General features: G+C 48.7%; 1 pseudogene; it reads right to left on the bottom strand.

Annotated features, from left to right (window-relative positions):
• Positions 1 to 9,591: 9,591 nt before the first annotated feature.
• Positions 9,592 to 13,126, bottom strand: LOC144133450 (WD repeat-containing protein 70 pseudogene; annotated as a pseudogene).
• Positions 13,127 to 15,879: the final 2,753 nt, after the last annotated feature.

The raw sequence follows: 15,879 nt of genomic DNA, 5'->3' as shown, positions 1-15,879 counted from the left end.
CATATATCGTTGGACACCTGAACCGCGCCGTAAGGAAAGGGCAAAGGAGGGAGTGAAAGAAGAAAGGAAGAGAGGTGCCGTAGTGGAGGGCTCCGGAATAATTTCGACCACCTGGGGATCTTTAACGTGCACTGACATCGCACAGCACACGGGCGCCTTAGTGTTTTTCCTCCACAAAAACGCAGCCGCCGCGGTCGGGTTCGAACTCGGGAACTCCGGATCAGTAGTCGAGCGCCCTAACCACTGAGCCACCGCGGCGGGGCAGTGTACGTTAAAGAATCCCAGGTGGCCAAAATTAAGCCCGCCACTACAGCTTAACAGTTTAGAAATAAATGTCTCAGAATGCATGCCTCGACAAGCGCGCAGGTGTACACGCGCGGCCAAAAGTAAGAGCGGAGTCTTAAACAGCGGAGTGCTCGCGCGCAGTCGTCATCCAAGCATCAAATGGCACATATCAGCTCTCCTGTTGAAGTGCGTGCGTACACACGTGAACGTGCGAACTAGAATGCCGCGGCGTGCTGAACCGCGTTTGTATGCTCACTCACGAGTCAAATGTAAAATCAAACAGCACTTGAGCCATGAGTCTGTAATGCAATCCGAAACCACATGACAAACGGCGTGTTCTGGCGAGTGCGCCGAGCATGCAAAAATCGACGTGACACAGTATGCAGAACGCGAACAGTAACTCACTAGCAGTAAAAATGTCTACTCTCCGAAAAGCGGAAGGACTGTGCACTTACATCGAGATGCACGTCGTAGCTGACGTGGTCGCTCACTTGCGACACGCACTTCGCTTGAACACAAGCATCGTTGTCCTCAATGATCTGCTCCACACTGTACACATTAGGTGCCAAACGCTCTCCTTTCATGAGATACGAGCGGCGAAAATGTCCGTCAAGATCACTTATCATTTTAAAGCCGCACCGCAATCGATACATCGCGAAGCGAAGAGCACCAGCTGCCTTCGTCCCGCGTTATGAAAATCCCGCCGCAGAGGGCGCTGATTTTCCGCTTTCACTAGTGTTCCTATATATGCTCCCTGCGGGAGCATATATGCGGGAGCATATATAGGAACACTAGTGAAAGCTAGTTTTCCTGTATATGCTCCCGCAGGGAGCAGAGTTGCGCGACTGTTTTTCCCGCGCCTCTCTTGACGCCATTCGCCGAGCGACCGTCACGTGATTCTGCTGACGACGTTTGTTTCATATTGAAGTGGAGGAGTCGACTTTCCAAGCGCTACGCCGGTTCCTCGCCAGCCCCAGTACCCTCTCGGCTCCCATCGTGATCGGACGCGTCCGGTGCGGTCGGCTGCGGTGTGTTCCCGCCTTTTCCATGCGCTCCAGTTGTATATATTTTGATACTGTGCAGTGACGGCAGCCTCCAACTATGACGGGGTGCAGTGCGCCAAACTGCAAGAACCGTACCGAAAGCGGCAAAGCTTTTTACGCAGTGAACAAGCTTTGCCTAGGCTATTTAACTATTTTATTTGTTAAGAATACCTTTAAGGTTGCACTGGAGGAGAGGGGAACAAAAATAGAATGAAATACTTTAAAGCAAAACTGGATATTCAGATAAGTTTTTCCTTGAGTAAAAGCATGGAGCAGTCCAAAACAAAGATATTTCAGAATGCAGTGACGGTACATATAATTCAAGTAGGTGAAGAGAAAACGCAATAGGGCTTAGAGAAAAACTAGCAAATAACAGCACCAGAAAGAGATACACATCACTTTTCGAGATCCTTGGAAACCCGTATACCACAATTCAGCTGCAATGACTTAAGGCAGGCTTCTCTAACTTTCGGATGTTAAAGAAGTACGGCACGTGATGTGTTTAATTGGCTTGAAAAGATGACCACGGCATAGGAAAAATGAAGTGGAGGGCTAGAAGTCAGAGCAACAAATGGTAGGTATATTTTGTGAAAGATAAGCGCGCGAGTTTGCGATATCTGTGCCTTTGGTTGGTAAGATTTACTTGCTTGCAAAATGCATTGTTTTAGACTGCCCGCATTCACATCGTATGCAGCGTGGTTTCACAAGCTTCGTGCAACATCGGTGGTCGCAACCCTATAGAATAATGTATTTCAATGTGGTTTTGCAGGAAGATGCATTACCAAACTTCTCTTCATCGCACAACTCACGCAGGTTTTTCATTTCCAAGCATTTCTGCGCCATTAATGTCTGCACTGGGAGCTATCGCTGTCATTCCGCGATCTTTCTGTCATGCTGTATGATATTTTCGGAAAATCAGATTATTTTTCCGGCGTTTTTTTCAACGAAGTATGATGGGCTTAGCATCGATTCCTGAGCACTGAGACAGTAAAAAGAAAAAAGGATGCCTGCAATCTGGCGCCGTTTCTAAGCTTTAAAAAAAAGCGAACTGCTCTACAACGCCAGCCCCGTCATGATCACAGCGCCTGTGCGCTCGAGGAGCTGCTTTCCCGCACAGCTTGGAACAAAATGGCGGACCTTCGCGCAACTCTGCTCCCTGCGGGAGCATATACAGGAACACTAGCTTTCACGGCGCCGCCTGGCCGAGCTTGGGATCCCTATGGAGCGAGAGAGAGAGAAATATCCGTGGCGAGGCGCGCATTGTGACGTCAAGTGCCTCCTCGGAGTACCGCCACGGCGAAATCACTAGTTTGCGGCTAGTAAAGCTTTCACTTTAATAAAATTTCTTCTGAAGGTGCGGGGCACTGAGCCCGGGACTTTCTGATCGCAAGGCAAGCACACAATCCATAGGCCACAAAAATGTGTTGCTTCTTGGCAAACGAAGGTGAACCCAATACCGTATTTACTCGCGTAATGAACCCACCTTTTTTCCACATAGATTGACATAAATTTAGGGGGTGGGTTCATTACGCGGGAAAAAATTTTTCGAAATTTTTGAGAAGGTCGAAATTTCATGTCACATTGAGGAAAATCGCGGTCACAACCTTACCTTTATAGTACAAACACGTACGCGATGAATGTGAATAAAAAATACATTTTTATTCACAAGCCTCTGGCTACTTAAGACCTCACTCGGTCTCGCTATCTGAGTCACTTCGACTAATGTCGCTTTCCACATCGTCAGCATCGGCGTCGGCCCACAGTGCGTCGTCTTCAGTGCCGTCAAGGCTGTTTGAGATGCCGGTCTTTTTGAAGCTGTGGATGATGACCTCAGTGGATATCATGCTCCACGCTTCTAGGACCCATCGGCACAGCATGTCGATGGTGGGCCTCCTGATCTTGCCTGCGGGAGTCAGGTCGTGGTTCCCCGCGGCCATCCACTCAGCATAGAGCCGCCGCACGTTGTCCTTGAAGGGCTTATTCACTGACACATCAAGGGGCTGCAGCAGTGATGTAAGGCCACCTGGGATGACAGCGAGGTCCGTGCGCAACTCGGTCATTCGGCGGCGGACATTTTTTTCGAGATGACCGCGGAAGCTGTCGAGAACAAGCAGCGATGGCAGAAGCAGTGCTCCGGGCCCCCGTCCCCAGACTGTTTTCAGCCAGTCGGACATCAGATCAGCCGACATCCACCCCTTCTCATGTGCGCGAACGTGGATACCAGCCGGAAGAGCTCCCTTTGGCAGAGTTTTTCTCTTGAAGATAACGAACGGAGGCAGCTTCCTGCCGTCCGCTGTTATCGCCAACATCACGGTACACCGCTGCTTCTCAGCGCCCGTCGTCTTCACGAGCACACTTTTAGAACCTTTGGTATCGACCGTGCTGTTTCTTGGCATGTCGAAGCAGATAGGCGTCTGGTCCGCGTTCCCGATCTGCGAGAGCAGAAACTTTTTCTCCTCACGGACACGAATAACAAAGCGGTGGAAATCACGCACTTTGTCGTCGCAATCCGCCGGCAGCCGTTGGCATAACGTTGTGCGCCTTCTGAGGCACAGCCCGTTCCGTCGCATGAAACGCGTCGTCCAGCCAAAACTGGCCTTAAATTCATTTGCGGGAATGCCATGGCCTCTTGCAGTGGCCCGCGCGTGATTCTGTATGAGCTCATGGGACACGGCACATCCTTCATTGCGGAGCCTCTTGACATAATTCAAGACTGCTTCTTCCACGCGAGGAAACTTGCCCTGCTTCGGCCCTCGAAAGGCGCGGCGATCTTTCTTCGTCGCTCTCAGTTCGTCCTGCTGGTTCCTCCAGTAGCGCACACGCACGGGGTCCACACTGAAATGCCGTCCAGCCGCACGGTTTCCATGCTCTAAGGCATGCTCCACAACCTTGAGTTTGAAAGCTGCCGTGTAACTAGAGTAACGCCTCATCACACAACGCACAGCACGCACGAAATAACGCCAAGGCCGTACACAACGCACAGCAAATGCAGAGGACGCACGAAATAACGCCAAGGCCGTAGCGCGCACTCAACTCCAACAGCAACAAAGCGAAGTGCTAGCGAAATGGCGACCAGCGCCGTTGAAGTGCGTTTGTCTTTACTTCGCACTGCCGCCGCAGCGCAGGCATGGCGCTATAAGCAGTGGAGACTAATCGGGTAATTAGGCTATTGAGTCGACGACTAAGATACGAGGTGATGGAGGTGAACAGGGAAGTGTATGAGGTTAGGCCCCACCCTTTTGCACAGGATGGCATCCACTACGGTGGTGCCACTGGCAAGAAGGTGGGTAGTAGGATAGGTCGCCAGGCAACAGCTTTTTTGGGGGGACCCAGAGCTCTGATGGAACCAGTGTAGAGAAGGAAGAATTAAGATCAAACGGACAATGGAACCATAGGGGAAGAAAGAGACGCAAGCGCCAGGGCCAAGTTAATTCAGATATAGGTTTCATTAACATGCAAGGTGGCAGGAATAGACTGAAATGGGAGGAAATAGAAGAACAGTTAAGACAGGAGGAATTAATGGTATATGGTTTAGCGGAAACACATCTTAGAGACATGGAGGAACCACCCTGTAACCCAGACTACGCATGGGAATATTGCAATAGAACAGAGGGCAGCAGAAAGGGAGGTGGAATTGGGGCATTCATTCATAAAAGTATGAATTTTCAAAGGGTTAGACTGGGATGCAGGGAACATTTATGGCTAAAAGGAACAGTGGCAGGCAAGCTAACACTCCTTGGCTTTGTATACCTGTGGACAGGGGTCAATGCCAGAGAGGAAAACAGGAAAATGTTAGAATGTATTGCAAGCGACATTGATGAGCTAGGAGGACAGGGCGAGATAATTATATTAGGTGACATGAATGCACACATAGAAGACCTGGATGGGTACACGGATTCGACAGGAAGCATGCTGCAGGACATGTGTGACAGGCATGATTTAGTTGTATGCAACAGCACCGAGAAGTGTGAAGGGCTCATAACATGGGAGGCGGGGAGTCTGCACTCGACGATAGATTATGCACTAATGTCACAGAGGATGTATAACAGATTAGGGGTAATGAGCATAGATGAAGATGGTTCCAGAAGTCTAGGTAGTGACCACAAGCGTATCAAGTTGAGCTTCAGAGGAAAAAGCAATGTAGGACTGAAGCAAGATGAACAATCAGGGGGAAATTTTTACTCAGAAAAGCAATTGGAAGTAGCAGCCAAAAGAATCGAGAAAGTAATTTTTGAGGATAGTGAAACAGAATGGACTTATACCAAATTAACTCGATTACTGGAGCTAGAGCTAGCTAAGGTGCGAGTAAAGTTAAAAGGGAAAAGACGCAAACCCAAGAGTTGGTGGGATGAGGAGGTCAAGAGGGCAATAGAAAAGCGCAAGGAAGCATCCAGAGAACACAGATATTCCAAGAAGAGGGGGGAACCAAAACCCGAAGTAGACAAAAAATGGGATACCTTCATAAAGTGTAGAAGGGACGCATCCTATTTGATTAATGAGAAAATTAGAAGAAAGGGTGCCCAATGGATGTCAAAAGTAAATAAAAAGGATAGAAAAGCAGCCCAAAAATTCTGGAAACATCTAAATGCAATGAGTAATAAAACTAGGCTAGAACAAAGGTTTATTGTTACAGATGAGGGTATTCGACTAGAAGGGGATGAAGCAATAAAACACATAGGAACAAGGATGACGGAAAAATTTTCAGCAAAGCACGTGGTACATAGTTTATCGAAGGAGGATAGACCGGTTACAGCAATAGCTTCACTTGAGCAAGGAGAGTGGGAAAGGGCAGAGAAGAAGGTTCCTAGTGGCACATCAACAGGACCAGATGGGATCCCGATTATGTTGATAAAGAAGTTAGGACCAAAATCCAAGCAAACATTAATACAGGTAGTGAACAAAATGATAGTGGATGAGAAAGTCCCCGATGAATGGCGATTAAGTAGAATGAACATGATATATAAGGGAAAGGGGGACAAAGCAGACGTAAGTAACTATCGCCCCATAACAGTGACATCTGTGGTTTACAGGGTGGTGATGCAAATTATAAAGGATAGACTGCAGGCTTGGGTGGAGAACGAGGGGGTGTTAGGGGAACTACAGAATGGGTTCCGGAAACAAAGGAGGTTGGAGGACAATCTATTTTCATTGACACAGTGTATAGAAATTGCGGAAAAGGAACATAGGCCCTTATTGCTAGCATTTCTGGATATTAGGGGAGCCTATGACAACGTTACTCAGGAGCATTTGTGGGACATATTGGGCACATTGGATGTGGAAAATGGAGTAATTAATCTTTTAAAAGATATATATAGAGGTAACAGAGTGCTCATAAAATGGGAAAAAAATGTATCAGGGCCTGTAGAGATACAGCGGGGGCTTAGACAAGGATGTCCTCTGTCCCCTTTGTTGTTCATGTTGTACCTGCAAGGTTTGGAAGCCAAGCTAGAGGGGAGTGGACTAGGCTTCAACCTATCTTTTTTCAAGCAAGGGGAATTGATTAAACAGACATTACCGGGACTAATATACGCGGACGATATAGTGATAATGGCTGACAACAAGGAAGACCTGCAGAAGTTGTTAGACATATGCAGTACAGAGGGAGATAGATTAGGCTTCAAGTATAGTAAGGAAAAATCTGCAGTCATGATATTTAATGAAGAGGGCGGCGAGCATAGAATACAGGAGTTCGTGCTAAATGTAGTGAATGAGTACAAGTATCTTGGGGTGTGGATAAATAACAGTGCTGAGTATCTGACAGAGCATGAAAAATATGTAATGAATAAAGCTAGTAGGAATGCAGTTGTCATGAAAAATAGGGCACTGTGGAATTACAATAGGTATGAGGTGGTAAGAGGGATCTGGAAAGGGGTGATGGTCCCTAGCCTGACCTTCGGGAATGCGGTCCTGTGTATGAGGCCAGATGTTCAAGCAAGGCTGGAAATTAGGCAACGGGGAGTAGGGAGGTTAGCTTTGGGAGCACATGGCAATACACCAAATCAGGTGGTACAGGGGGATATGGGATGGGCGTCTTTCGAGAGCAGAGAGGCTAGCAGTAAGATAGCATTTGAGGAACGATTGAGAAGGATGGAGGAAAAGCGGTGGGCTAGGAAAGTTTTCAGATACCTGTATATAAAGAATGTTGACACGAAATGGAGAAAGCGAACTAGAAAATTGACAAGCAAATATCTGGACAGCAGTAAGGGGGCAAATCAGCAATTATCGGTTAAGAAAAAGGTTAAAGGAACAGAGAGAGCGTTGTGGAAAACAGGGATAATGACAAAATCGGCACTGGAAACATACCGGACCTTTAAACAGGAAATTGTCAAAGAAAATATCTATGATAATTGTAGGGGAAGTTCTTTGCTGTTTGAGGCCAGGACTGGAGTTTTGCGGACTAAGACGTATAGAGTCAGGTACCAGGAAATAGACACTTTGTGCATTGCGTGCGGAGAGGAGGAGGAAACGGCTGAACACTTGATACTTTTCTGTAAAGGGCTTCACCCTACAGTGGAAGGCAGCGGGGCTGACTTACCCAAGGCATTGGGGTTTAGGGATAGTGAGGGGAAAGTGGATTTTAAGAGGTTAGAAGTAACCAAGCGAAGGTTATCTGATTGGTGGCTAAAATCAAGACAGGAGTAAAATTTCACAAGACATGGCTAGGTGGCTTGAGCCACCGCCCGATGTAAAGGGTTCAGCCGTATCCATCCATCCATCCATCCATCCATCCATCCATCCATCCATCCATCCATCCATCCATCCATCCATCCATCCATCCATCCATCCATCCATCCATCCATCCATCCATCCATCCATCCATCCATCCATCCATCCATCCATCCATCCATCCATCCATCCATCCATCCATCCATCCATCGTTTTCGATTTCATGGAAGCGACATTTCGGCGACGGAAAAAAAAAATTCATTTCTCGTCTAAGAAAGTGGGGGGTGGGTTCATTACGCGAGTGGGTTCATTACGCGAGTAAATACGGTATATGCGTTGCCTTACGGCCATGTTAATAAGTGTGTCATTAGAAAAGAAGAGAAAAAATAAAATAAAAATGAAAAAACTAGCATTCAAAGCAGCGTTAGTCTTAAGTGCCTTCCGCAACTTCTTTTAAACTGCACTGAACCCTTTGTTTCTGTGAATTAATGAATAAATTTAACAGATTTGAGAAAGAATAAAAAAAATACTCTGTGCATTTTCCCCCTCACTCTCCAACCACCCCCACCAAGAGCTGCCCACAAATTGGCCCCTGAAATTTCGACCTAGTATTCACTTCAGTGACCACATATATAAACGATGATGAAGCAAATGCAATCAAAATTTCGGCTACAGCCTGCAGGAATGCTACATTGTACAAAGTCTAGGTATTGCTACCAAGGAAGCAAGATGTTAACTTCCTTTTCCATATACTCATCAAACTTTATACTTAGAGATATCCAACATCTGGAGCAAATTATCTACTCTCAAAAATGCAGAGAGACAACCCGCCGCGGTGATTCAGTGGTTAGGGCGCTCGTCTACTGATCCGTAGTTCCCGGGTTCGAACCCGACCGCGGCGGCTGCGTTTTTATGGAGGCAAAACGCTAAGACGCCCGTGTGCTGTGCGATGTCAGTGCACGTTAAAGATCCCCACGTGGTCGAAATTATTCCGGAGCCCTCCACTACGGCACCTTTCTTCTTTCACTCCCTTTTTCATCCTTTCCCTTACGGCGCGGTTCAGGTGCCCAACAATATATGAGACATATACTGCGCCATTTACTTTCCACAAAAACGAATTATTATTATTAAAAATGCAGAGTGAGTTTAAGTGGCAACAGAGCTTAATAATAATAATTGGTTTTTGGGGAAAGGAAATGGCGCAGTATCTGTCTCATATATCTTTGGACACCTGAACCGCGCCGTAAGGGAAGGGATAAAGGAGGGAGTGAAAGAAGAAAGGAAGAATAGGTGCAGTAGTGGAGGGCTCCGGAATAATTTCGACCACCTGGGGATCTTTAACGTGCACTGACATAGCACAGCACACGGGCGCCTTAGCGTTTTTCCTCCATAAAAACGCAGCCGCCGCGGTCGGGTTCGAACCCGGGAACTCCGGATCAGTAGTCGAGCGCCCTAACCACTGAGCCACCGCGGCGGGGCAGAGTAAGGAAAAATAACAAATACACGTTTTGAAAACCAGCAGAAAAACTTTTAGTGCTTGAACATGCACTAATACAGACAGTGTCTCAGTTTATGCATGATCACCTTTATGGGTACACTTACAACATGAATATGTACAAATAGTGGCACTAGCAGGTGCTGTTATAAGGAACAGTGACCAGTGTGAGCACATCACCGCGTGATGACCTACGTACACTACTGCCACTTCAATATCAAGGGAAATGCAAGCACTGCAGTAATACAACAGTCTGTCAGATGGGATTGAGAATTCAAAAGTTCTTGCAACAATTCCATAGCACGATCGACATGGCACCTTTCATACAAATACGCTTGGGCCAACAGTTCACGCCGGGGCTTGCCACGCCATGTGCATTTTGGAACCAAAAGGCACTACGCCTGCTTTGACTTCTTAGCAGGTGTTGGCTCTTCACTTTCTTGGAAGACTGACTTAGGCTGTGTTGAAGCGCAGGTAGGCGTCACTCAATAAGGGTTCTCAGCTGCCTTCTTGGCAAATTTGAGGATGGCCTCGCGTGGGTCCACATTGTCATCAACACGCTTGGTGGTGCCCAGGTTGCGCAAAATATTGGAAGACAGACTGTTGCCTGTTGAAGCAATACGGCCTGCTTGCCCAGGGCCCGTCACTGGAAGATCATGCCTCTGAGACAGCACAGGATTCTTACGTGCCTTCTCCAGACGCTTGCGTGAGCTGCGCGGTCGCTCCTCACGAAACAGTGGCAGTGCATGTGGTGTGAGCACCTGCGCCTGCGTGAGGCCCTGCGGTGTAGGTCTGGCCAGAGCTGCCTTGAATGCACCTAAGAGTGCACCATGGTGACTGTAGGCTGCGTCGTACAGCAGGCGCACCTCTCCGCATGCCAACCCCGCCAGAAGTTGGTTGAGGCGTGCATGCCATATGATACGGGCCACTGGCGATGGCAGCTGGAGTCGCAACACCTCCCGCATGGCGTCACGCTCAAAGAACACCAACTGGCCCCTACCAGCGGCATTCGAGGTGGCTGTGTACACAACCCGGTCGTCTGGGCTAAAACCGCAGTCAGTGGCCGGGTACAAATTGTCGAGGTCTGAAAACGTGTGTAACGCTGTGGGCCGCAATGCGCGGGTGTCCCACAACTTCAGCGTGTCATCACAAGAGCGCGTGGCCAGCTGGCGGCCGTCATGGGCGAACGCCATGCAGGTTACGTCAGTTCCCCGCTGGTGTGCCTCGCGGACCGTGCTGCTGGGGTGCACCAATGCGCGCCGCTGGTCCCAAAATTGGAGTGACCCATCCTGGCAGCCGGCAACCATAAGCTGGCCGTCCCGGCTAAATCGGCATGTCGACGGGATGGCCCTAAGGCGGCCCAGCTGCTTGGTTTTCACCAACGCTTTGTGGCAATTGGGCTTGCCCACATTCCACAGACGCAATGTACCATCGTTGGCGCAAGTGAGAAAGTCTTCACGACTGCGCGGGTGCCAGCAGCCGTAATTTAGCATAGCTACGTGACCTTTGGTGCGCGCCATGTCTGTAATATACTGGTCTCCCTTAACGCATTCCATCACTTCGAAACCATCTCGATCTAGTACTTTGGCTTGAGCACTCCCAGATACTACCAGAAACGTGTCACCTGTGTAGCTGTACTCGAGGTTTCTTATCTGGTGACAGTCGCAAGGCCGGAGCGAGCGGAACGGCTGCAGAGATGAATCCATGTCAGCAAAATCGAACAATGTAATATCAAAGTCATACCCGCCAGTGACAAGACGTGCTCCTTTGGGATCCAGAGCCAATGCAGACACAATATTTGTGCCATGCCGCAGCGTAAGTAGCTCTTTCACTGGAATTGCCCGATATGCTTCTGTGGTATGCTCACGTTCCTCCTCGTCTTCCTCCAAGCTAGTTCTTTTCTCGTTGACTTCAGCAGAGAGTGTGATGGGCGGTCCCACGAGGTCTTCATCGCTGCCTTCCTCACTTCGCGTAGCGGCGGACGTAGAACTGCTCCCACCAGTTGCCCCGTCTTTGGCGTTGCTTTCAGGGTCGCTAGTTGACGGCTTTGGGTCTTCCGCGAGTCTCGCGTCTTTACTTCTACTCACGGCCGTTCTCCTGGCTTCCTCGAAAATTGCATTTCTATCAAACACGCGAGCTTTCTTCGTGGAGTTTGGCTCAGCTGACACTTTGACTGGGGGCCCCACCAGGCGTTCGCTGTCATCCTTACTGCGTGTTACGGAGGGCGCAGAAGTGCTGTCTTGGGATGCCTTGTCTTCGACGTTGTTTTTAGGATCGCTGGTAGAAGGCTTTGGATCTTTCATGAGTTTTGCATCTTTACTTCTACTCACGGCCGTTGCCCTGGCTTCCTTGAAAATTGCATGTATATCAAACACGCGAGCTTTCTTCATGGAGTTTGGCTCAGCTGACAAGTGGACCGTGGGCCCCACCAGGCGTTCGCTGTCATCCTTACTGCGTGTTACGGAGGGCGCAGAAGTGCTATCATGGGATGCCTTGTCTTCGACGTTGCTTTCAGGATCGCTGGTAGACGGCTTTGGGTCTTCTGCGAGTCTCGCGCCTCCACTTCTACTCACGGCCGTTGTCCTGGCTTCCTCGAAAATTGCATTTAGATCAAACACGCGAGCTTTCTTCGTGGAGTTTGGCTGAGCTGACAAGTTGACCGGGGGCCCCACCAGGCGTTCGCTGTCATCCTTACTGCGTGTTACGGAGGACGCAGAAGTGCTGTCACGGTATGCCTTGTATTCGACGTTGGTTTCAGGATCATTGGTAGACGGCTTTGGATCTTCCATGAGTTTCGCATCTTCACTTCTACTCACGGGCGTTGTCCTGGCTTCCTCGAAAATTGCATTTAGATCAAACACGCGAGCTTTCTTCGTGTAGTTTGGCTCAGCTGACAAGTTGACTGGGGGCCCCACCAGGCGTTCGCTGTCATCCTTACTGCGTGTTACGGAGGGCGCAGAAGTGCTATCATGGGATGCCTTGTCTTCGACGTTGCTTTCAGGATCGCTGGTAGACGGCTTAGGGTCTTCTGCGAGTCTCGCGCCTCCACTTCTACTCACGGCCGTTGTCCTGGCTTCCTCGAAAATTGCATTTAGATCAAACACGCGAGCTTTCTTCGTGGAGTTTGGCTTAGCTGACAAGTTGACCGGGGGCCCCACCAGGCGTTCGCTGTCATCCTTACTGCGTGTTACGGAGGACGCAGAAGTGCTGTCACGGTATGCCTTGTCTTCGACGTTGGTTTCAGGATCGCTGGTAGACGGCTTTGGGTCTTCTGCGAGTCTCGCGCCTTCACTTCTACTCACGGCCGTCGTCCTGATTTCCTCGAAAATTGCTTTTAGATCAAACACGCGAGCTTTCGTCGTGAAGTTTGGCTCAGCTGACAAGTCGACCGGGGGTCCCACCAGGCGTTCGCTGTCATCCTTACTGCGTGTTACTGAGGACGCAGAAGTGCTGTCACGGTATGCCTTGTCTTCGACCTTGCTTTCAGGATCGCTGGTAGACGGCTTTGGGTCTTCCATGAGTTTCGCTTTGCTTCTACTTATTGCCCTTTTCCTGGCTTCCTCGTAGATGGCATTTATGCGAATTTCGCGAGCTTTTCTGGCGGAGTTTGGAGAAACAGTGCCTCTGCCCTTACTAGAAGCGGCCATTTTTTTTTCGTGAATTTCTCTCTGGTTGGCTCGTGGTTGGCTTGGCTTTAACTGGCTTGAGTGTGATGTACGCGTTTTCATGTGGAAACTACAGCAGAGAAACTGTACCCTGGCGACGCTGGCGTCAAATATCTTGCAGTTGACTTTTAAAAAGCTCGGATGACATGTAACGTGCGCTTGGACTACATCGGTCCATCGCGTGGCCGCGTTCCGCGTGGCGTCTGCTGCTTTGTAATCGGCCGTTGCCTGCGTGGCGATTTAACTACGTTCTTGCAACGTTGCATTGTGCCGATTTCGCTTCGTCTTCTCTTCCCTTACGGCGCGGTACGGGTGTCCACCGGTATATGAGAGACAGGCGTCCTTTACTTTCCTTAAAACCATTTTCATTCCATTTTCTTTGCCTTACGGCGCGGTTCGGGTGTCCACTTAGATATGTTTAGATATGTTTCCTTTCCTTAAATTGTCCGGTCAAGGGGTCGCACCTAAATCTCCTCTATTGCCGCTACCGCTTTTTTAAGTACCGCCAAACTTTGATGTACGCCGCCGCCTTTTTTCCGTATCCGCATATGGCTTTTCCCGTTTGGGTTTCTGTTTTTCTGCCGGAAGTCGGCGTCCATTTTGTATCTGCTCGCACGGAGAAAAGAATGTCTGCTCGTTTAGGAACAGCGATCGCCTCGGCGCAGCGTACTTCAACGTTCGAGTTGATCTTGTGCCATCACGCTGCTACGCTGTTTCTCAGCCTCTAACCGACTTGTTCTGCGCTTGCTGGAAGCTTGGTCCGCGCTGTGACTCGAGCCATATAGCCTCCTCTATTTTTGCTCGAGCAAAGTGGTGAACTACTCGTCTGCCTAGCGGGTCGGGTAGTGATCAGTCGCGGGTCATGACTGTGTGCTGTGCCTTTGGTTGCTCGACGCGCTCGGGAAGGGGCAAAAGGCTGTTTTCGGTGCCCCTGGGTAAGCACGACAAGAAGCGGACAAAAGTTTGCTTGGATCGCATCGGCTGGAGCGATTTCTCGCCGAATAAGTCCAGCAAGCTTTGCGAGGTAAGTCTGAAATTTTCTGCCTTTTTCTCTGCTTCAAAAAAGTCGTTAGACAAAGCTGGAAATGTTAAGGGTGGGCTTATGCAGACAAGATTAACACATGTGCTACATTGTTACTACGATGGCGCGCGACGCGGATCCTGAACAGGGATTATAATACTGGTGCTGAAGACGCATTTGCAGTACAGAAGTGGAATTAAGGAACAGGGGGCTACGCCTTTCTTGCAATTAAGTTTTGTCACTGTATCTCGCTCTTTTTCGTCTTAAGCAAATGCGGTTTCGAGTGGAAAATTTTTCGCCTTCAAGCGGGCAAGTTTCCTTTAAAAATTCCCGTATTGGCACTGATCTTGTCTAGGAAAAAAGTGTGCTGTACAAAAAAAAAACAGCCCCGCAACAGTTACCAACTCTGCCTGCTTTATTCTCTCATTTCCATGCTGTTCAAGCACCCCTTATCAGTTTGGGTGTAACCACTTTTTTGTTAATATTTCCAGGAGCATTTCACAGCAGGTCAGTTTAAGCCTCTGATTCTTCTGAAGCATGGCATAAAGAAGCTGAAGCCCACCGCTGTGCCTTCGCTCTTTTGCCACCAGCCCCACAAAACTGGAAGAAAGCTACCAGTGCCATGCAATGGTATGAGTAGTGCATTATAGTCTGTGCTCTTTCCTCATATATGTAACAGTTTCATCGCTTTAACACACAGAGAAGCAAGGTGGTGGTGATACAACTTCAGCAGGTGGAAAAGAAAATACCCGACCCGAAGGCACGTTCTGAAACTCCTTACTCGCATATCAAGAACTTAGAATTCAGTGATCAGGCCTGTCTTATTTTCGAGTAAACAGAAGTCCTCACTACTGTAACTGCAGATGGCTTTCCAAGCAGCTTGCTTCCCAACAGCCCCCCCCCCCCCCCGTGTCACCTCGTGCACAGGAGGGAATCCGTCATCCCCTTGCTCTGCTGGCCACGTCATCAGTGCAAGGTACTACAGCCTTTACTACAAAGCTTTACATGAGCATAAATCTGTTCCTCGTTGACTACACTGACCGGGGCACAAACTGCAGTGGCATGCATATTCAAAAGTGGTAGGTCAATTTACAGCATTAGAAATATACTTGTAATGTAGAGCATGCCGTGCACTGCATGTCTCATGAAACTATGTTACTAAGGGCAGTTCAGTTAACACTTGATCGGTGTGGACGTATATCATAAGTATATAGTCAGGATCCACTTTCTTTACATAACATACTACTGCTGATTTCATGCCCTAGCGTCCGAGTTTTGTTTCTAGCAATTAATACTAAAGACAGTCACAACTCTAAAATTTGGTCTGAAATGCATTTCTGTATGTGAAGTCCTCTGGAAAGCATCCCTTTGCTGTTTTCTCACAACAAACATTCAGTGCCTGCTGCCCTGAGAGTACTTCCTGGCCAGTCGTTGCTAAAGCCCAAGACAGCCGCTCCAGCACTTGGTCTGAGCCAGCAATTCCAGCTTGCAGGTGAGATCTTATTGAATGGTGGTTGTATATGTTCCTCATAATGTTAATGCCATGGATGACTTGTGCAGATGACTGTAGCTTTGGGTCAGGCATTAAATACCAGCACGAACAGCTGGCGTTATGGTAACAACCCTTGACCAATCAGCATGACATGCCAGTGCTTGAAGTCGCCTGGAAGCTTTCAGTGACTGTTTTCTGCACACAACTTTCAG

The sequence above is a fragment of the Amblyomma americanum genome, chromosome 1 (genome assembly GCF_052857255.1).
Source record: "Amblyomma americanum isolate KBUSLIRL-KWMA chromosome 1, ASM5285725v1, whole genome shotgun sequence".
Classification (NCBI taxonomy): Eukaryota; Metazoa; Arthropoda; class Arachnida; order Ixodida; family Ixodidae; genus Amblyomma; species Amblyomma americanum.
This window is presented reverse-complemented; position numbering and strand designations above follow the sequence as displayed.